Source organism: Sturnus vulgaris, chromosome 9 (assembly GCF_052056855.1).
Source record: "Sturnus vulgaris isolate bStuVul1 chromosome 9, bStuVul1.hap1, whole genome shotgun sequence".
In the NCBI taxonomy this organism is placed as follows: Eukaryota; Metazoa; Chordata; class Aves; order Passeriformes; family Sturnidae; genus Sturnus; species Sturnus vulgaris.
In genome coordinates, this window is record NC_142251.1 from 21,769,685 (window position 1) to 21,793,834 (window position 24,150).

A 24,150-nucleotide genomic window follows, 5' to 3' on the forward strand; every position below is an offset into this window, starting at 1 on the left:
GAAATATTTAACTTGTTGTTTTCTATAAATGAGAAGACTTACTCATAAAGCTTACTTAATAAGCTGGAACAGGACCAATTTGATACCAGAACAGCAGTGTGCCCTTGTGGCAAAAAAGTCCAGCAGTGCCACGGGGATGAATAAGCACCTGGATTCTCTTTGATAGTAGGAGGGACTGAGAGAGCTGTGAGTGTTCAGCCTGGATAATACCAGGCTCAGCAGGGTCTCATCAATGCCTACAAATAACCTAAGGAGAAAGAATGAAGATGAGGGATCCAGACTCTTTGCAGTAATACCCCCTCACAGGACAAGAGGTAATGGTCACAAAACACATGAATTCCACAAGAAAATTACTGTGAGGGTTGTCAAACTGAGGAGTAAGTTGCCAGAAAAGTCATGGAATATCTGCCTGTGGAGATATTTGAAACCCAGCTGCACATGATTCAGGACAGACTGCTCTGCCTGACCTGGCTTGAGCAGGAGTTTTGGACAAAATGAACTCAAGAGGTCCTTTCCAACATCAATAATTACATGATTCTCTGTAGCTTTGTTTGATTGGGGGTCTGTGCCAAATAGCAATGACAGGTTCCATGCTGAAGGGACAGTGAGTGTCACTAGGAAGTAGTACAATGGTGTGTCTGAAAGTGCATTGTTTAATGGAACAAATGGGCTCGGGAATTCAGGATGTTGCTGGGACTCGTGGTAAGTAGTTCAATGTTTCTGATGTCTAGCTTGGACACTTGAGTCTGCATTAACTTGCAGGCCTTTTCCATGACCAGTCTTCCTTAGACTGTTGTTAAAGATTAAGAAGAAAAGATGGTGAAAGCATTGTGAAATAAAATGTTTGCTGTTTCTATTAAATACAATACAAAATATATAATATAAAATATACAATATATAATATTTTTTGTTCATTTGTTACTTCATTTTCCTAACTTTGCTCCTTTCACTTCTTGTTAACTGCAGAAGGTTACAAAAAGGAAACATCTAACTGACACTACTTTACCGGATTTGGGAGATGGTAATTGCTTTTCCCTCCTCTCCCCTGCATTAGCTGAAATGGCCTGACTTGAAGCTGCTCTTGTTCAGACCTCGTGCAGAGCAAAGCAAGGAGAATGCAGCTTCTGGTTTTGGTTCAGACTTTTGACTTGAAATCTTTCTTCTGGAGAAAGGCCGGCACAGAGCATTATCTTATCAGTCTGTTGATAAGTTGTAACAGCATTAGGCTCTTTCAGGCATTGCTGTCAGCTGTTGTTCTGGTCACGGGCTGGGCTGTTGCAAAAGACTGTCTTGACAGGGTGAGACAGCTTTTTTTTTTTTTTTTTTCCCCTTTTAAACAGAAAGCAAAAAATGATTAAAAAGGATGGGGATTAAAATGTATACAGTGAATGGACAACAGCAAGAGCGCAAGTTTTGTATTCCAGATGTTTTTTGAGGCTTAATCAAAGCTGGATATGATGGCAATGTAATTTGGGTCGTCCTTGGTGGGTCTAGTCTGGCTGTTCCTCAGCATCAGGGCAGCAATGCTAAATGGTGCTGCAGTGCATCCTGAGCTTTCATGTGATAGCAGTCTGCTATAATAAGGAGTTTCATAATTTTCACACATCTATTGTAGACCTCGTTTTAAGTAATGGCTTTTAACAGAGGTCAGCATTTTTCATTTTTCTGACATACTTGCAGTAGGCCTTTCTTTTCTCCACTCTGAGCTTCTTTTGTTTGTTAGGCTTGATTTCATCACAGACCTTGGGTTTATCAGAGGGTGTTGTTTGGACTAACTCAATATTTCCATCTTCAACTTTCTGGCTTCTATAAAGGGTAAGTCTTTGTTGGTTTATGCTTACAGATACATGTTTTCATGCTTTTAAACCCCTCTTTGTGCAGACTGTGTGCATACTTGTGTGTATTTGTCAAATACGCATAATATAAAGGCAGTAAAAATTTCTGTGAAAATCCCTGGTTCTCTGAGATGTTGCAATAGAAAGATGTATATTTTAAAGTGTAGGTACTAGACTAGTGTTCATGTAAAGTGTTAGAGGATATTATCCTTTCTGACATGCAAAGCCATAGTATTGCTGAATGCTGTGATTATTGATTTTTATGAAAGTTCTTGCTGTAATAATGTGGGAAGGCAGCCCTTTATTCATGTATGCCAGTCTGTAATTACTGAACTAAAAGGGATTTTCAGAAAATATTAAACAACTAGCTTCAGGACAGATTTATGGCTTCAAGTAATCTTCATAGTCTTCTACAGGTTTTCTGTATATATTTTTCCTTTTTGTATTTTGGTTTGTTTTTTTTTTTTTAAAGATAGCAATCTGAGAAAACAGCCAAAATGCCCCAAGGTGGACTTCCTGTTGGGGATCATCCTCTGATTCAGTAAGTGGGTCTGAAGCCCTTGGATGAGGAGGACCAGTGACATTTGAGCTAGAGAGTGACTGATGACAGTAGCTGCTTTCATCATCCATGGGACAGGAGCAGGAGAGAACACACCTTTGGAGTTGTTTTCATGGCAGATGCTGATATCTCAGTAATGGTGTATTTGGTATTTTTGTTCTTCTGCATGGGCTAGGAAGCAGGAACTCAAGAGGATGGACTCTTGTTATCTTGGCTTTGACCCTTGTTCCAGTCCTGCTTCTCTTTGTGCACTTAACTCAGTAAGCAAATACCGGTTGTCTCATTCAGATCTCCCTGTTCTACAAATCTCTGCCTCCCTCTTAGCTCCTGCTTTGCTATTTCCATCATCCAATGTGTACCCTCCTTCAGTCCTAATCTTGTTATTTCTGCTCCTGCATTCCTTGCCTGATCAGTTTCTGCATCCTGCCACGTGTTCTGATCTTCCCTCCTGTTCCAGATTCCTTGTCTCTATGTGTTATTTCCCTTTGTCTGTGCATAGATTTTATTGCTTTCCATGAGATGCAGAGGATTGATATTTCCATGCCATGTAGATGTCTTGCTGCTGTTGGGATAAAGAGCTGTTTTAACTGGCCTTTACATGAATAGTTTGGTTTTACTCCTCTGGCAGGGCAGGAGCCACATATCCTAACCCACTGGAAGAATAGGCCCAACTACAGTTTCTCAGAAATTTATATCATGTGGATGAATTTAGGTAGATTTTCTTGACAATATGCAGTAGTGTATGCCTGTGACACAATGGATACATTCCTATTGAAACTCAGTCATCCTTGGGAGTACCAGAGATTGCCCTTTTTTTTTTTTCTGGTGATAGTTAAGACAATGTATTTTTCATTAGCATTCTTCTTGGAAATAAGCAGGGCTTTCTGAATAACTAATGTATGTATTTCTTTTCATGCACATGTGGGCACAAGCAAGCTCACAGTGTCAAATGTAGTTGATGAAAATGTGATCAGCTTTGCAATCACAAGCTTGACAAGAAGATTGTGAAAGGTTTTGGGGTAACATTTTAGAAGGCAAACTATACACTGTTAATTAGAGTAGATCAGTTGAAATAATATTAAAGGTAATGGAGATGGACAGAACTTTTCACATCTGAAGCATCAGGAATTACATTGCCTTGGGCAAGTAATGTTACCAGATACAATAGGTAGTTTGTCTGTTGCTGCAGGTTCCATGTTCCTATAGAGGAGCTAGTGCTGCAAATGATCCAGCTCTAATGCAATAATCCATCAGGCATCTACTCCTTCTGAAGGCTATTTAATTGAATGAACTGCAGTATGACCAAGTTGTATGGTTGCATATGTGAAAGTCCCAGAAGGATGTGACTTATTCTATAGCCCTTCCAAACCAAATATTTTTTAATTTGCAGTGGAGAATTTTAGAAGAATATTTCATTGTTTTAAACATTCAACTATTCTAAATATCTCTATGTAAATTAATACCAAATCTTCCATCCTTTAAAAAAAATAATTGGAGTTTTATGGAGGATATTTAGGAAAGGCACCTTCTTCTTCCAGTAGTACTTGCAACCAGTAATTAGTTTTGGTTTACATGTTAAATTGGTAGTGTTGCTTAAATGAATCACTTTCAACCTGCAGGGAATACTGAGCAATAGTTTTGGGAAGTGTAATTGGAACTGCTCAGATAATGAATTTAATGCTTGCACAGTCTTTTCTCACTGAATGAAGATGACATCAATTGCACTTAAAATGTACTTCTTATTTATTTATGTTAAAATGTATCATTTTAACAAAAGTTTCACAGTTACTTTGAGTTGAACCAAATGACTTAGCTTAAGTTGAGGAGTTATCTATTTTGAGCTAAATGTGAGTCACCTTCACATACTGCAGATTGACCACAGGAAAGATGTTATGGTTTTATTTTGAAAGTTGTCATAAGCTAAAGCAGTGCATCACATTCAATAGAATATACACTTTCCAGTCTGTCATAAGCACTGTCTTGTTGACTAGTGCAGAGTGTAAGACTATTGTAAGCAAACTTGGTAGAAAATGGTATTTTTTATTCCACCTTTTTTGTGATGAAGGGAGTAACAGTGTGAGGGGTTTAGGCTTTTGCACAGTCAGTAGTCTTGTGTTCTGAGGCTGCATTTTGAATGCTTGAAGGTGGCACACAATTACTGAAAGAATCCAGCCTGCCTTCTGCAGTCCTTGACTGCTTGCTCTCTCGAGCAAAAAAGCAACAACAACAACAAAAAAAGGCAGCTTATTTTTCATGTAGATAATACATTTCCTCCCATCCTTTGCAGCTCACAAAAATACTTATCCCTGCACAGGTGTGCATGAGGGCACTGAATTGGACAGAGCTAGTGGTTTTCTGTGAAAAACTTGATTTAAATTGATCATCAACATGTTTTTCCATTAATTTAATTGCTGATTGTTCCTGTTCTTTTGTTGTACTCTATCTAGAACTTCAGGTCAGGAGGTCAAGTCTGCTGGCATATTTTCCTGTGCCTTCAGAACAGCGTTGCCTCTGGCCCATGCATTCATCTCCCCATGTGTCATGCTGTTAGTTCTTTCTCTGTTGTACTCACTTTAAAAGCACTGTTTATGGGTTGAGATACTCCCTCCAAAACGTAAACATGAATAATTTAATTTAAATGTGACATCACTGTAAGTGATATAAACATATGTAATTATGTACAGTATGCTAGGAAAGAATTCTTTCAGTTATAATGCCTGTTATTTCTAACTGATTACACCGTGTCTTTGCTAAATTCTTCTAAAAGGGAAGAAATGGCAGAGAGCTTCTTTTGCAGTTGACCTTTGCAAAGTTGAATATTGCTGTTTGATGTATGCACAGAGTTTTCACTTCTGACAAGAAGAAATCCTGTGTCGTCCTCATTTATAATGTATAGACCTCTCTTTCCATATTGCTACTATTTAAATAAAGAATACTGTGAGTTCTCAAAAATGCTGCCATTCAAGTGCAGAATGATGGTACCCAGCCTTCTGAGTGTACAGTTTGGAATATGGTGAGGATCCTGGTGGCTTAATTACTGTGTTGCTGCTTTTCTGATTAATGACTTAAACCTTGACTGATTGGACAATCAAAGACCATCTGAATTTCATTGTTTCTGAGGACATGCACAGCTTTGACAGGTCAAGAGAAGGAAAAAATTAACTGACTTTTGGCTAAAATTCACTAATTCCTCAATTGCTCCTTTGAATTAATCAGGTCTTCTTGTTCAGAGAATATCTATAAGTGTGAGAAACAGAAACTTCCTAATTCTTCAGTCATTGAGTTTTATTTAGACATGGGTAGAAGTTATAGAGTGAAAATATATTATGGAGCTGGATTCTTCACAAATTGGCACCTTTCTGAATTCCAGCAGAAGCACTTGTGTCCATAGTTAGGACAACTACTTAGCAGTTTAATTGATTTATTAAGAAGGGGGATTTCTGAAGGTAATAGGGTCTCTGAAAAATGCATTGATTGAAAAGAAATCAATCTCACAGCTGCATAATTTTATAATCTGGTTGGACTTGTATGTCTATTCTAGAGATTGTATTTCTGTGGGCTCTGATGCTTGGAGCTGTTAGCTGAATGCACAAGCATTATTGGTAGTGGCTGTGCAGAGCTGGAAACCTTTCTGTAGTTTCCTACTTTTAACAGTGCCTCTAGGTCGTTTAGCTCTTAAAGTATAGTGAGTGCAGATACAGTATCACTGCATCCCAAATCAAACTTACCTGGCTTTATTCTTGCCTCAAAATCAGATTTAGCTTACAAGACTATTTATCAATAAGCTTTTTGAAGTTTTTGGTTTGATTTTTTTTTTTTTTATCATCTTACACTAATATAGCAGTGCAATATTTAGGATTACAAATACAGCTTTATTTAAAACAAACAGCTTTCAGTGAAATTGCATTACTTTTCTACTACTAAACACAGATTTATATGTGAGGACTAGAACACTGAAGGTCTCTGAGTCCAATGTTATAAATGTGAATGCTTCCAGTAGCTAATATTTATGCTTTTTCTTATTTTCTGAAAGGTAATATTACTTGTTAGATACTCATAGTGAAGACTTGAATATCCTTTTCTTTGTATGAAAGTGTAACAGTCTTCTCTGACTGATTGTGCAGTCATGACATAGCTGAGGTGAAGATCCAACTTCAAACATTGCAAGATAAATCATTTCCACATTCTTGCTTAAGTGGCTATTTTAGTGTAGAGAAGCACATTTTCTGTTGAGTGCTAATGCCACTGTCTCCTTGACCCAAGGTCTTAACTATTCTGAGCAAAGTAGATTTGGTACTTAGCGTAAGAAAGAGTTTGCAAGTAAAACAGTTGTGCCATGTAGAAATTCTGAAATTTCTGTACCTTGTGGGATTGTCCACTGATTAAAGCATTGATTGAATGAAGTGTGCTTTATACACAGCATTAATAGACATATTCTCCTTTCTTATTTATAGAAACTGGAGTGGGTGGCTGGGATCACAGCTATGTATAGGACTGTGGAAGGGACCTCCGAAAAGGGTGCATGTTTCTCAAATTATTGTTTTGGCCAGCTGCTCTGCCCTCGTTTTCAGCAATGAGATCTCTTAGCATGAGGCATTTTGCTAAAAGGGGAGGAAGCAGGAGTGTTTAATGTTGCTTAATGGAAACAAGACTGTAGTTCTATCTTAATTTTGCTGTTTGAGGGCAGTCTGGCAATTAACTCATGAGAAACAAAGCCATGGAATTATTTTGTCGTCTTAGCAGATAAATCTCTGGAATTTTGTTAACTAACAATGCTGGTTAAGCTTCAGTAGCTTTATTGCCACTAGGAATATAATGGTGTTAACTACAGTCAGCTACATTTAACATGAGCTCAGGCTAGGGCCATTTCTGCTTTCAATGTGCCACTTTTGAGATGTGCTGCTGCTTTCAGTCTGAGTTGCCAGTACTATGTCATGATGTTCCCAAACCCATTGGGCAGTGGCAGAACCATTACAGGAGAGCCTCTTCTGCCCCTGGATTGCCCCAGTTTGTAATGTCAAAATTTTCCACATATACAGAGAGACCTTGAATATCTAAAAGGCTTTCTAAGTTTCAAAGAGGAAGAACATTTGCAGAAACAGGGAGAAAGTATATGCAATTATTCTGCTGTTCTTTTGGCTGCTTATTTTTAGTGGCTGCATAAGACAGTTCTAAAACTGAGCATTTACGTGGGAGTAAAAACAAGGATACTCTTGCCCTGCTGCTACCTGGTGATTTTCCAATTATATTTCTAACACAGAACTGTCCAGCTTTATCTGCCAGCACAGAAAGAGCACGGGACAAGGTCTCTGTCTGCCTCATGCTGTTCCTGCCTTTTGCAAGAATAGTCTTGCATCTCTCGAAGAGATGAGCTATTGTTTGGAAAAGCCTTTCCTACTTCTATTGTTTCCTCATCTCCAAAGAACAACTGTAAAATATAGATTTACCTTTGAATGAATTTTGCTGAGTTTAATTCAAGCAGCAACTTCAGTGACTGTTTATCAAATACCATTACACTGCTTACTTTTTAAAGGAAATGGAAAAATGTCTGACACAAAGGCATCTGAAATGAAGCACTCAATAATCACAGTATACCAAGATCTTACCTACTGGAAATACTGTGTGTCAGTGTTAAAAATAAAACATAGACTCATTTAGTCCTGAGCATTTACAAGTAAATTGTTTGAAACTGAAGAGAATGGATGGAAAAATCAGTTTTCTTGGGAAATAAACTTAGGTACTTCAATTTGTGCTTCTCACAATAGTTATTTTAGTAGTGTGCATAATAAATGTAAAGTTGTTATTTAGTAATGTGAACAATAATGTCAGCAAAAATAAGGTTGGGTAATAACAGTCTGGCAGCATTTTCTGGCTGAGGATACCAAGGGAAAAACTGTTATTACTCTGCAGTTAGTAAAGTATTGTATATATATTTTCTCATTCTCGCTTCCTCCAAGCTGCCTGTCAATTAACTGTTACTATGCTCTTTTATGTCAGTGCATTATAGGATAGTCTAGAAAAGCTACTCATGAAAGATTCAGCTGCATTTAAAATATTTTTTTTTTAAAAGAAACTCCTTACTTGCTTTACAGGACTGCCCAAAGGAGTCAAACATTTATGGATATGACAAGTAGCTGTGTGGTGGAGCATACAGAACCATAAAGTGTAAGTATGGAATACTGAATCCCAAAAAGTAAATCAAATGTGGTGTATGTTTTGTGTAATAAACATCTTTAAGGAAGCAAAGTAGCCATAGAAAAGTCACTCAAGACCTTGCTTCCCTTTCTACTCCTTTTCAGTTCACATGTGCACACAAAATTAGATTTTACTGAGTGAAAAAAAAACCTCAATACCTTTTTTTCCCTTTGGACACATATTTAATGACACTTGCCTAGCTGCTTAATATTTCTAGTCTTTCTTTTCCCTCCTTGAAATGGAAAGATTTACACAGCGTCTGCAGTTGTATGAAACATGACAAAACGATTAGGTAATTGTTGGGCACAGTATGCTGAACATATAAAGCTTCATGTGACAGCATAAGGTATTAGCTGCAATTGAAGATAAATGTATATTCACATACTCTGCATACTAATTGGTGAAGTTCTGGTTGAGCTAGCATCTCCCATTTCCTTCCAACCTGAAAAATGTTTTCTTTAAAGTGAGATTGCAGTGGTGGTTTGCACTTAAATTTAAGATGGTTTTATATTTCAGTTTTTCTATTCCTTTATTCTAATAAGAACAGTTGTAGATAAGACACAGGACAGATTTTCATGTTTTTAGCTGAAAGGGCTTTTAGAAGTATCAGATGTTTTTATTGTTCTTTCAATTAAACAGTGAAATACGAGTTAAGAATGGGTTGCATGGCAGGATGAGTTTGCAGTTCTCAGGTAGCTACAGGTCAGTTGTACAGAAACTATTTTTGATAATTCCTTCAGTACGGGGAAAATGTAATAAAGGAATAACTGATATTTCACAAAGCGTTTCTGAATACACAAAGTATATTTAGTGTTAATTTACATATCCTACTTTACAGGCCTTTCATCATAAAGATTTTTCTTTTTAAATTGATATTTCCTTCCACCATTGTTCTGAAAAGGAAGGGGAAAAGAAGTCTTTGAAGTAAGTACCTAAAGTTGAAATTAGTGTGGACTGAGTTCAATGTAACACAGAAGCAATGCCATCTCAAACTGGGACACAGAGGAGGAGACTTAGCTCATAAAGCACTTGGTGCAGTCAAAATATTTAGTTTGACTTTTTTTTGCTGTGGCTTTCAAGGCTTTGATCTCTTTGCAGAGGAGATGGAGACTTGCAAGGGGCAAATTAGAGCCCTAATATTTAGTAAACCTTATGGTACTTAGAACAAATTTAAAAAATGGAGCATTTATTAATTGGACATTAGCCTTAATTGTGTGAATAAAAGCATGATTAGTTAGGTTATTATTTGGCACCTTTAGCATCTAAAAGAATCCCTTAAAAATTGTTTTCATGTTTGCCTTAAACACTACCCTTTTTCCCTCCCTTCAGATTTATTACAGTAGAACTAAATTTGTAGGTTTTCAAATATAGAATCTGACGTTCCTCAGCCATTTTCTGCATAGCTTCTTGCTTTCTGCTTCTCTCCAGTTACCTTTTTCTTACCCTGAATCATTGTCTGTTAATTGTTCTTTGTTTCTCTTCTGGCCCAACTATGACTGTGACCTTTAACACACAAAGGAGACAATTTCTTCTTTTCTGGTGTTATAGGTTTATGTACAGGACTGTGATTGTCTTTGCAAAGAAACTACCTCTTTTGTTGGCTTCAACCAACTAAAAGCTCGGTATTTAAATTTTTAATTAGGACTTCTGTGCGTGTAAACTTTTTTCTCAAAATCATCCACTTCCCATGTGAGGAAAATGCTCTCTTGCAGGGTGCTGCCACTGCTGTTTCCCTTGGACTGCCTTGTAGGGATTTTACACTCTTTAACTTTCTCACAGTGGGAGATGACTTTGCAGTGCATGGTGGAAGGAAGCACTGGGGAGCAGAGTAGCTCTGGCTTTAAAGCCAAGTCAGCTGTGTTGTAGAAGCTAAAAGCAAAAATCAGCAGTGTGGTGAAAATAAATTGTTGTCTGGGAGAAATATTTTATCTGCGGTGGTTCTGTGACATCACTGAACAACTGAAATAAATGTGTCATGAAAGCAGCCCAACATCCTCATTAGAGGAAGTTCAGATTTTTTTTAACAGACAGAAAACCAAATTAGATGACTCCTGCACGGGCTCTAAACACACATGGACAAAAGTTTCTCATGTTTAAGTGATTCTTTAAAGAAATGTATTCTAGTTAACTTCTTGCCCCTAATTGCATCAGTATTTGAATTTTTCTTTTGCATTGCTGCTTGTAGCTTTGAGATATTAATTTAAATAACCTAATATTTTTAGGATTTGTCTCCTTGGAATGACTAACCTCTGTTGTGTTGTAGAGGAACATGCTCCATGCAGATGCTCAGTGGAAGCATCTACTTCTCTTTTGGTTGCCTCAAAATTAATTTTTCATGTGTATCCTCCTCTTTTGTAAAGTTCAAGGTCAGTTTTATTAAAAATAATTGCGTGATTCATATCTGTGACTCACTGTTTTGCCCAGTCCATTAAACAGAAACGGTAAGGGCACCACAGGAGTCTGCCCTGGGTTAACATCATCAGCGTGTTAAACAGAGAAAGCTTTAGTATGCAAATATAAACAAGGGCCCTGGAAAATCCTCAGCAGAGGAAAATGGGCTGTTTGTCAGTTTTGTAGCATTTACACGCTTTTCCTATTGTGACAACAGATTTTGTTTCCTAAAGCCTGTTTAAGCCTCAGTGTCACTGTGTTTAACCCGAGGGTTAAAGGCCCTTGAGCGTGTGCGGGGGCTGCGGCGGGACATGGCGTGAGGCGATGACCGCCTCATCGGGGAACGGGCCCTTCCCGCGGCCCCAAACCCTGCGGGCCCTGCGGGGGCTGCAGGAGAGGGGCTGCAGGCAACAACGGGCTCATCAGGCAGGGAGGCTCTGGAGGCAGGGCCGGCCTCAGCCTGGCCTGTTCATCGCAGCCCTCACGGCCCTCCCAGCGCCCGGCCCGGCCCTCCCAGCGCCCGGCCTCGCCCCTCTGCCCATCCCCAGCGCTCCGCGGCCGGCGGGCACCGGGAGTGCTGTGGGTGCTGAGGGCTGTGCTGGCCCTGCCGAGCAGCTGCGCTTCTAGCAGCGCCCTTGTACTGGCAGTGGAGTGCTGAGGGATGAAGAAAAGCCGAAAAGTTCGGCATTCCTATTTCTCTTCCTCTGTGCTGCTGAATTTGGGGCTCCCAATACCGTAGTTCCCATTGCGCCTTCTTTCCAAGGATTTTTTTGAGCGAGCATAAAGCCTGGCTCATTCCTTGAAAGTAATCAGATTCAGCCTTCTGCAGTTTGAATGAACATCTTAAGGCAGATTTACAAAATAGTCAACAGATGTGTGTTCCCTGCCATCAAATGGGAAAGCAGTTATGGTTGTTTGCCTTTTTCCATTTTTTCTCCTTCCCTTTTTTTTTTTTTTTTCTTTTCCTCGTCATGTATAATAAAATATTATCCAAAACGTCCTAGAGGGAATTGGGAGTTTCCATGAAGTTGTCTGTCAGTATTCTTTTAAAGGAATACTTTTTATTCCTAGCATTCGTGTTAGGCAATTCCTCATATTGAACTTTTCTGCCAAGAAACAGGATTTCTCAATCAAGCTTGTACCATCTGTTTTTGATTCAAATATTCATTGTAATTGAATCTCGTGTTATCAGAGTAGTTGTACTTATTCTCAGTCACTAACAAGGTACATAGTTTACTGACATCTGCATATGGATTGGTCTGAAACTTGTTGTGTCCTGTAATCATTCCTCCTCAAAGAAAAGGCTTGATGAGGAATGAGCCCTCAGGAGTTACAGACTCGATGGCATTCATGGAGGACTCGTCAAAATTCCTTTACTGGTCTGTTATTCAGTGGAGCATAGCCTATGGTACTGTCCTAAACTCTTGAGTTCTGCAAGTTTTGCTCAATTTTAGAGCACACTGTTATCAAGTCAAGGATTCTTAGAACTTTATTTGGTTTCATTTTGATCTGATTGTTTCAGTCATTTCCACCAGCTAGACACTGCTGCGAGGTATTTGTAGGTTAAGCTGATCATTGTATCCCAGTGATAACTGAGTTGTTTATTTTCCATATCATGATGATTCTGAATGTTATTTTTTCACTCCAGGGTTTACAATTCAAGGGGAGAATTTTATTACAGAAATGACAACGTTCAGATAATGCTTTAGAATGGAGTTTGTGGTGACTCAGACGTTTTAGTATTTAAATAATTCCATTTAATTATGTATTTTGTAGAAATTATTACTTAGCTGGAATTTCAACTCTGTTTTTCTCATTCCTTAACTGACAAGAATTTTGCAGCTAGTGTTTGAATTTTTTAAAATTAATAATTGTAGAATGATTAGGGTTGGAAGTCACCTTAAACATCATTTACTTCCAACCTTGAATTACTTGTTGAGAATATGCAAAATTTCTGCTCAGGTGACTGGGGAGAAGCTGAACAGCTCTAGATGTTGCTGTTCTCTGCCCTAGGTAAGGGAGAAGGAAATGTGCTCAGGATCATGAAGAAGTTGCAAAATGAACTGCAGCGTTTGAAGAAGTGCAATGAACCTGGTAAATTATTGTCTTGATACCACTATATGTAAAGGGGAAGGAAAATTAAGGGGAAGGGGAAGCTCAGTTAGCAGGGTGCATCTAAGTGTGATTTCCAGCCTGCTGAGTGAAGAACTCTGATAAGCCCAAATTGTCCTTACCCTGCCTCTGCTACAGAGGTTAGGAAACTGCAGCAAGGCAGCTGTGATGATGCTGCTCATTAATTTTCCAACAAATGAGCTGCTGTAGATAGGTAGGAAGTAATCCAGGATTTGGTTTTGTGTTTATTTTTTTTTTTTTTAAATCTTTAATAATGGCATTTGAGCTTGTTACAAGTAATTACAGATCTAACTCACAAATGGTTCAAAAGTTATTTTTCTTTGCTTTCTCTGTGAAGTAACATCTTCACGCAAGGAGCTTTTCTCTCCTTATTCTCTCATTTTTTGCCCTTTTTGCCCTGAAGATTTGGGCCAGCTATCTATTTGGCCTTCTAAACAATTTACAGTGGTGGTGTAGCTGTGCAATATTTGTAAGCTGTGTGCCACAGGTTGAGAACAATTTTATTCCTGTATTAATTGGTTTATAATTCCTACTAACTTCTGTAAAATTTAATTTAAAGTACGTGTGTTATCATTTCAAAATAATGCATCCTGCAGAGGTGTGTAATATTGAATATATATTCCCATGCACGAAAACTGGAATCCTTTGAGTCAAGACTGCCATTGGTTACCACATGGAGATTTTTTTTTTTTTTTAATTTGGTAGAATTTGCAAGTTTGACTCAGCTTTAGAGACTGTTGTAGTGTTAATTTAAAAGGTGTAAACAATAGCACTGAAAAGATGAATTTGAAAAGACCATAAGTTAAATCATATATTTACTATGAAATTTTATTACTAGATGTTTAATGTGGGACAGATGGAAAAAGTGGTGATTGAGTAACCTGTTTGTCTGGTTTGTTTGATTACTGAGTTAGGGAGCTGTCTTCCTGTTGCTAATTGTAGTACTTAACATACATTATGTGTTCTACTACTGTTATGGAAAGCAAAACTGGAAATGGAGGGTACTGGATCCTCTGCTGCTTCTGGGCAGATGGTTCTCTAAATAAACCAGTGGTTAAAATAATTTGAAGCAAGCACTGTTTCACTTCTACAGCCAAAAGAATGGTGGCTGTTGTCATGAACATCACTGAAAAAGAGGTATAACGTGTATGTTTGGGAGATTTTCCAAAGGTTCTAGAGCAGAAAATAGAAGTGGCCTAGAAACATTTTGTGTGAAGCCGAGTTGGAGTCCTGAAGCACATCCTTTATGCCTAACAAGTGTTGACGTACTTTTCTTTTTTAGTATTAAACATTGTTTAGAGTAGTATTCAAGCATCATCCTTAACAGTGGTTTCTCTCCCTTTTGGATTATCAGATGTGAAGCAGACAAAATAGCTGCAAACATGTTATCTGTTCTGCCTTTGCCATGGATATTTGTGATTCAAACACACACAGATCAGTGTCTCAAGGGTTTTTTTTTCTCATCCTTTCCTTTTGCTGTAATATATTTATTAGTTAAGAGTAAATGCAGAGATGATCTGTAGTGCCAGCAGTCTGGCAGCCTGTCACAGAGCCATTGCACCTCACCTTTCCTCCTGGAAAGCTGGCCTCCAAAAGCCACGTTGTGTGCCTTGGGAAGTGGCTCTCCATTCTGAACAAGTTGTATTGGCACTTTGTTTTTCAGAACTGTATGTGCTCCTGCATTAAGTTGTGCTGGCTCTGAAGTTTGGTATTTTGTTAGATTAAGGTTTACTTCTTTCCTTCTTAGTGCCCCTGGCAGTTGTGTTTTATGAGACATGGATAAATCAGCCCATTGTGTTCGTGTGCTGTTTCAGGTATGGTTTTGTGTCTGTATCAAACCATGGGTAGTGAATCTTAGGATGAGCAAGAGTTTGTCTGCTTCAGCAAATTGGAGTACTGGTCTCTTCCTGCATGTTCTTGTTAAAATACCCATTTGCTTAATGACTGAAGACAAATGCATTAAGGATACTGTGACCTATGTCTGGAATCATTAGATAGGGTTGTGATGATGAAGAAAGAATTAGGAAAATTAGGTACTTCTTCAAGACTTTTTAAAAAATTTTTGATGCTGAGACCAGCTTAATTCACTAGTCTTACAGATCTCCTCTGGCTTTTCTTGTCCACAGACTTTGAAAAAGGTGATGGCTGTTTTTTCATTATTAAATACTGTCTTTCTCACGTGTATCAGCGTAGTGGTGACTGGAGAAAAAGTGACTGAAGCACAGATTATTGTTATGCACTGATTACTTAAGACATGCAGTGATCTTTTTCTATTCTGTCAGCTATGTAGCAAATTCAGTTTATAATCCTCTCCCATGTTTGAAAGTGCCTTGCTTAATGCAGATTTTCATGGTATGTGCCCAGCCTGAGTTGGAGGAGGCTCAGTTCTGGGCTGTTTTCCTTGCCTGTGAATCATGCAGCCCAGTGTATTTTTAGTGCTGCAATGAATTTAGGTTTTTAGATTAGCAGCAGCCTCTCCTGGACTGGGCAAAGCTAAACCAACTGGGAGTGCCTCCACAGAAGATGGTGCTGGTGACCCTTGCTGCTGATATTCTAGAGGGACTCTTCAGGGGTGTTATGTTATCCATCTGATATCTTAATAACATCAAATCGTTTAGGTGCAAAGCATATGAAAAGTTGTGAGTGCAAGGACCAGTCCCAAAGTACCTTAATCCTTCTATCGATAGCACCGCTATTGGGTTACACGGTTTTAATCCCAGAGGAGTTGTTGCCTGACATTAAACTGTCCAAATAGTATTTATATCTGCTGCTGCCCTGCAAGATCACTTAACCCTGCACAGCAGTTTAAAAGTAGTTAATGACAGACCCAGCATGACTTGCCCCTTATGAATGATCACATAAGTTCGACCTGTGCTGTCATGGTTTATGGAGGAAGGCAGTTTGTCCATAGCCTGCTTCAGCCACAGCAGGTAATTTGAAATGAAATGAGACAGTTTCTACAAGCAGATTGATTTGGGAATCTTGCCTGTTCTTCCCTTTGACCCTTGACAAGTTGACACTACAAAGATTGTGACTTTAAAAAATGATTGGGTGCAAATACATTTAGGTAGATGATTTACTATGTGTTAAAGCAAGGACAGTGCATTTAGAATGGAGCTGTGAGGGAAGGTAATTGTAAACTTTAACAACTCGTGTTTTATGTTTCTGTATCTTATTAATTATCTGAGTAGGTGAATCTTCTGATAACAGGAGACCAAGTACTGTATCTAATAAACTGTGTGTGAGTCCACAGACTCTGCATACCAGTATTCAGTATTTTAGTTATGAAGAAATAAGTGTATGGGATTTAGAAATGCAACTGGAATGCTTTGTTTCAGCTGCAAGGGTTAAGTCTGAAGATGAACATCTGGATGTATAGACTTCCCAATCCAAAGATGTCTTTATTTTGTTATTCTTTTGTAAATGCAGCCATGCAAATATAAATATTGAAATAGCAAGTTCCAGCATACCATAGATAACTGGCAAATAGTGAAATAATGAAAGGATGCCAGAGAGAGAGAGAAAAAAATCACAATTATGTGTCTATAAATATTCTGGTTCTGCAAAGCATACACCTTCTTAGTTAAAAAGAATTATGTAGACTTTATAAGACACTAAAGGGAGGTTTTATTTGACTGCGTTTTTCTGATTTACGTAATTGGATTTCTCCCAAACTATTACATGATTAATTACATCATTTGAAAATAAATAGCTGAAATGCATTGCTTTTGAAGAATTACCCTACAATGATCCAGGATGGTATGTAAAACACATTGCTGAGGTATGTATCATATAAATTTCATTATAATTTAAAATTAAATGTTTAATTAAGTAGCAGTCCTAGAAAGCATAAACTAATCTTTGATAAGCCACCTAGCATTAAATGTGCTATGAGTGTGTAGTTGTAAAGGCATAACACAAAGTAAATGTTTGCACAAACTTCATCTCTCTGCAGGTCTCTCTCCTCCTGTCTGTTCAAAATGCTTTGTATGAAGCATTATTTGGAAGATGGTTATAAAAAAATTCTTATTGGTCTAGGTTGAAATTGTTTAACACCTTTTTGACTGTGTCTTTACTGAAGAATATTAGAAGTATTTTGCTGAAATGTTTCTTTATGTTGTCCATTGGGTTTAATAGACGTGCCATTTAATAAGCTCTCTACCTGTAAGGATAGACTATTTGACCTCTGTGACCTGCCAGTGGTAGACATAGTATAAGATTGCTTTGTGAAATAAAGCTGTCGGTAACATCAACAAAATAAAAAATGATCGTATTCCAATACTCTCTGCTCAGTACTATGACAGCACTGAAATATGGAATAAAATTGAAAGTAGATTAGTTTTGGGTCCTAAGTCATGTTTTGACACGATATAAGAGAGGAGAACATATCTTTGAACTTTTAGTTTTAAAGTTTTTTAATGAAAATATTTATCATTTTGTAAGGTTCCTTCTTTCTTTATCACAATGGGGCTGTATAACCTTAAAACAATCCATTCTCTTATTGTGAGGGAAATAAATACTGTACTATCTTTTATATTAAACATCATAAAGGATACATGCACAGTATGAAATTGCTTGACACTTGCAAGTAAAGGACTGTCATGTTAATAAAAAGCTTATTGGAGAGGTTGAAAACAGTCATTAATAAGCCATATATTTTTAAACTATGTAAAGCATGTAAATACTGCAGACAAGAAGGCAGGCTTTGCCATATTTTCTCCTCTCTTTTTGAAATACTTAAGGTCTAAAGCAATAGTGTAAATGAAAATTATCAGATTGCCTCTTCTGTGCTCACTGTAAACTTTGTATGATTAGAAAATAATACTTTTGGTTGCAGTTATTAAATCAAATAAAGAGTTTGAGGAAAGCAATGATGACATGGCTATGAATGCTAGAATTTAGGCAATTTGCTTTCAGCCTTTTCTGAAGAAGAAAAAAAAACAAACCAAAAGAAGAAACCTTTAAAGAGGGAGTGAGAAAAACCTGTCACCAAAATCCACTTTTTACTATTGCAACATAGTGTGGGAAATGGAAGGGAAGGTATATTAAATAGTGACCATAGTCTCTCTGTCTTCATTTCTGTGCATCAAAAATAGAAATCAAATTAATTTTAACTTCTCAATCTAGGATTAACATCATTAGCTGTTTCTCCTTGTTTATTTTTAGTTTGGTTATTCTCATTTGTCTCTTCCATTCCTCTAATTGCTCAATTGTTAGTCTTTTAAAAATACTTCTACGTTAATGGAGTGGATTGGTTTTTTTTCCATGGCAAACATTTATTTTTGATGCCAAAGGAATAAATTACCTTTCCCGAATGAAGTCACGGTATTTCTGCAAAGATACTAGTCTCAGCAAATTAGGGTATTCTCTGAGGAAATACAAGATTTTTTTAATGGTAACTAATAAACAAAAATATTTACATAAAATCAAGTGGAAAATTCATACAGAATTTTGTCTTACCCTGTGCCTCTAATAGGACTGCAATGATGTGCTTTTAACAGAGGTTTATCTTCTTGGAGCATGATATATCTCCAAAGATCAGTAAAATAATGTAAACTGATAACAAAGGAATGTTGCCCATCCTCAAACTGTGCCTCAAGTTGTTGGAAATGAAGAGGAGAAAAGCTTGCAGGAAAATCTACCTGTTCTGTATGGGACTGTACTAAAGGACATTTGGCTATGTTATGACTTTGTGATTTTTCCCTTTCAGATGATGTGAGAACAATGTAATTGGATTATCCTTTGGCCCCACAGATGATTGAGGTGCTCTGTTGCTGAGATCTTTGGTGCAAACTCCTTGCACTCCTTGTCTATCTATGCCAGACAGTTTTAGTCATTACATTGCTAACTCCCTGGGATGAACCATGTGGAATTACAAATGGACTGATCCTAAATGGTTTTTTATGAGTCAGTATTCATCAGTGCTGAGAACTGCTGTTACAAAGATGATCAGAAACTGGTTACTTTAAACTCAGATTTTTGGAAACCTTTACCTCAGTGGACTAAATAGAGACTGAGAACATTGAAACAAGCAGGTTTTCATACCTTTCAACCAGAAATTTGGGGTCTTATGCCTATTTGACATAATATGTGTTTCTTAAAACCTCTGACTTGTTTAAATAGCAGTGTAACCATATATATTTTAATTTAATTGTTTTGCATCACTAATCATAAAGATTTAAGCAAGAAGCTCCAGATTCTCCATAACTGACCTGAATAATTGGCTTAAAAATGGAGGTGTAAAAATTAACTTCTACAGCTGGATATGAAAGGTAGAGAAGAGGACTGGGAAAGATGAAGAAAGGAGGAATGGGGTACCCCAAGAGGTGATGGTGTAACATACAGTGTCTCACAGATCTAGGCCACTCGTAATGCTGCATCTCACATGGACACTCCTGAGTAATTTTGAAATAAGTCTCAGTATAGTCCAGACAGACTTGTGGAAGACCACTGTCTATCACTGTTTGCTTGGTCTTGGAAGAGAGCCTGAGACTGAATGAAGTATGGGTAGATGGAAATTTTTGAGTATGGACCTATTAACCCTATTACAGGGAAGCTGCCAATTAGCCCATTATATCCTTTCTGAAAGGAAACCTTGACTTTTAAGAATGCTAAGCTGCCTGTAAATCAACCCTTGAAAAAGAAGTTATTCCACAGATCATATGGTGGGCTCTAACCTGGATTACTTGGCTCAAGCATGTTTTGACTGGCATTGTGCAAGAGCCTTCTTACAAATTCAAACTCATTGTACACTGGCACCAGAAATTTAGCTTAGATGTGCCCTTTTGAACAGACATACAGAAGAGTGCTGATAGAAATGGTGAACACAGTATAAAATACATACAAATACATGGGGTAATAAGTATGTAAATTATTCACCAGTAAGTATGTTTCTTTGGAAACTCCCAATTTTACTATACAGAGTATGCAGCGTTTCTTTAAGCAATTAATCAGCCTTTCTTTTCTTTCCCTTCCCACCCCCTCTGTGATTATTCTCATTCCTTTTTACAAGATGCATAATAGTTGAATTTACTAATAATTGCTTGTTCTTGAACTTACACCTCAGTTCTTTATAACCCTTTTTTCAAAATTCCGCCAAAGATTTAAATTGCCCCAATAGGACTAATTCGGGAAGCCGTATAAACAGAGGAATTTTTGTAATATATTTTTTTTCCTATTCCATGGTATCCACAGTGGCGGAGGTCCCAGGACAGTGTGCCAGGAGCCGTCCCTGTGGGTGTCGCGCTCAGCTTCAAGGCTCGTGGTTCAGCCGGGCACCGACGGTTTCGCTCCCGCAGTGCCCCGAGTGGCCGAGAGGTGGCAGCACCACCTGCGCTGTCCGCGCCGGGCCCGCGGGGCGGGGGGACACAACTGGGGCGAAAGCTGGTAAAATGGAGACTGACTTGTGTTAACGTACGAGTACTTTGTTAGCATAAAAAACACTTCTTATTGGAGCTGTGCTGCCTGCTCTGTGCTAGCAGAGACACAGAAAGTCATGCTGATGATTTGGAGTGTCTTATGCGGGCTCTCTGCATGAAGTTTCAGTGACTGAGCAAATGTCTGTTTGTGAAAACCCAAATACTCTGTTTCCCAGTGCAGGGAGTGGCAGCTGATAACACAAGTCTCGGTCAGCTGCGTGAGGCCCTGGCATGCTCTGCATCTGTGAGCTGCTGCTCCAGTCAGCCAGGGCTGCAGCAGAATTAGCACAATGCTTTGCTGGTCGTCTGCTGTTCACTGAAGATTTTGATTAATAACTGCCAAGGGATGAAAACTGAAAGAAATTGCAATGGTGGTTTGTCTTCAGTTATTCTCGTAATTATTTTTATGAGTAGGACGTGCTAAAGAAATGTTCTGCATTTTGACCAGGACAGTTTGCTGTGGAGAGCAACCTTTATAACCTTTATAGCAGCTATTACTGCTGCATGTCACTTTTATGATCACAGTGAAATAATCTGAAATACAGCTTATTTGTATTGTACTGAGGTTTTCTTCTTTTTGAGGATGTAAGTTTTTCTTTTCTTTTTTGTTTTTTTTTCCATATTGAGTTAAAGCCAGTGGTACTGCTTAAAAGCTACACATGTTCACATTTTCCTTCTCTCTGCTTCTGCCAAATGCTTTTCCATTCACTCTTTCTTAACATTGCCTGCATGGTGTTTTTGGAGGAAGAGGACTTGATGTTATTCCCTTCAAGGGCTTCACCAACTGATTTTCACCTTTCTGTTGGTGATCTGTGATAGGTGAAATGCATCTCATTTTATGTGTAATTCCATTCTGTCAGGCTTCAGAGTTTGTTTCAGAGTTCAGCTTGCAAATAGAAGGCACATGCTGGAGCTGGTGGAGGTCTGTTAACAGCCTGTATTGCTCTTTCATGGTGTTCCTAATATGAACAAATGTTAAAGGGCTTATAAAATGCCTCCTATTTTCTCAGACACAAGCAAATGGTAATAGGCTTGGGCATTGAGAATCACAGGAAACTCCTTAGCAATGGGAAGCCTGCTGCTTTCCCTGGGGATGAATGAGCTGTTCTCTGCAGTTCAAGTCCCAATCGACGTGGGGAGAGAGACAGGAGACCATCATGATGAATGAAGCTGAGTGTCCCAGATGACAGTGCTGTTCACTTATGAAGTACTCTAAGTTATTTACTGATTTTTTTTCCCCCTCAAGGTTACACTGCTGTACATAACACAGGTCAGATCTGTACAAGAAATACTATAGTCTAAGGTGTTTCTGGTAGTTTTTTTCTGTCCTTTCATCTCCTTACACTCTTCCTTCCTCCTCTTCTTCCCACCCCCTTCTGTTGGAGGTAGAGTTTAGATGATGACAAACCCCATCTATCTGACCAATGCTGGCTCTGCCTGTACAGCTCTGTGTTCCTGCAGTGCACTCTCTAGCAATTGTGTGTCAGCTCTAAAACAAAGTTTATGACGTTTTTGAAGACTCTGTTAGTTTCTGCCAATGTTAACCTAGAAACAGCAACAGCAATTCACTATGTGATGTTATTTTATGGATCTGGTGGTGCTTGCCAAGAGGACTGTAACCCAGAAACGGTGGCATTCTGCAGAGAAGAAATGAAAAAGGAGTGGGGTGGATACTCAAGTGATTAAAAGAGCTAGGACACTGCATGGCTTTGTCACTGCCACTATGGTCAAACCTCCCACGGAACTGCTTTTTCGTGCCACCAGTTAGCCAGGGGAACTGAGTAAGATACGAATGTAGCATCAATAAATAGTGGTTTCCTTGCCACATCTGTTTGCCTGGGACTCGTGTCTCCTTAATTCTGAAAGGGACTTTAAAAAAAAACCAGGCCAAAATATCAATATTATGAAGCCTTATGATGTATGCCAGGTTTTCTCTGTTTGTTTTGTTTTTCTGTAATATGTGAGCACTATCAATCATGCATGGGCCTATCTACAGTCCTTTGTGGAGGTAGGGAGTACTACAGAATGGCACCTAAGGTACAGGGTCTTTGGGGACTTCTGTGCAATCACATTGGATGTTGGCCCTGGAGTTTCTGACTGCAAGACCCATGTTCCATAAACCATCTTACTTCTCTAATATGTAATAGAGGTAGAGGAATAAATTTGAAAACAAAACCCCAAAAAAGAAACCCCAAATGTGCATCTTGAGTGTTGCAAAAAGCTCTGGATATTTGCAATTTGAATCAATAACACACAGACACGATCATGTGCACAGCGGTCTGTGCACGTAACAAAGAGCTGTTTTTCATGTGATTGTGTATTTATATGGAACTGTAACACCCTTCAAATACTCCTTTGTAATATTTTATTATTGTGCTTTCATAAGAAGATAAGACTTGACCAGTGTGCTATTAATCCTCTGTATTGAGAAGAAATGCAGTTAAGTGTTGCTAGACTTGTTCCAGTTATTTCTGTGCAGGGCAGCTGGATGCAGCATTCTCCCTTGTCTTTTTCTATCTGTAAAAGTTATAAATGCCTTTTTTGTAGTTTCTGACACAAAATTCTGTGTTATTTTCTTTTCCCCTCAGAAAATTAGTGCTGTATCATGGCAGCATTAGTTCAGTTTCAAATATTTTGTTGCTCAGATTTATTTTGGACTCTCAGGCAGACTTTCTGCCATGGGCATTGTGCTCCTGCAGGTGACATATCCTTGGCTTCTTTAGGGGTGAATGGTAAAATGTGTATCAGCCATTCAGTTGTTCCTACCTGTAGCTAAGAGGTTTTAGAGATGAGGTGGATGAGTGGGAGCTGTTCTGCACTGCCAGCTTTCTGTAGCTGCCATAGGGCACTGGCTGACCTTTGGGAATTGGTCTAGGGATGGTGTTTGTTGGATGACTGTTGCTGGTAGCAGGTCACAGTAAGCAATGACCTCATTCCACCATTGAGACCAATGTGCTGTGCTGAGAGAATATAATTGTATTATATTTATTTATAATTTTATTATACAATGTCCACTTCAGTGCCTCAGATGTGGCTGAATGATTGACATTTAGTGATCACTGTGAATCAAATTCTGTTGTCCTCAGGTAAACAAAGCTTCTCTGCAACCTTTACTTGATGTTCTGCTTTCTTTAATTTAGCTGGGTAAGGTTCTGCTCCAAAATTCTTCCTTGAGCATTTCCCTTGTTGAACTTAGAGTTTATATCACTCCAGTTTCTTGATTCTTCTAGGCTTGAGTCTGAGGTAAATGAGATTACTACAATGTAGTATGGATCACTTTAAGGGATTTGTGGAATCCAGTTTTGTTGTTTATTTCATAGGTTAAGGTGCAATGAAAGCTTAATCTGCAGAAGGAGATAATAGTCCTTGAGGTGATACCAGTGCTCTCAGATTTTGGACATGGGCTTTATGCTTGGTTTTACCACAGATAACTTCTATAAGGCAGAAGCCCTTCAAGGCCTCAGCACCTGCAGAATGGGGATGGGGAGGACAATATTTTCCAAAACGTAGCTAAGGGTAAAAGTAGGAAGAGTGTCATTATTGACATGTTTTTACCTAGTGTCATTATTGAAATGTATTTACTTCTCTGCATGAAGTCTTCTTCACAGCAGTGGTAAAG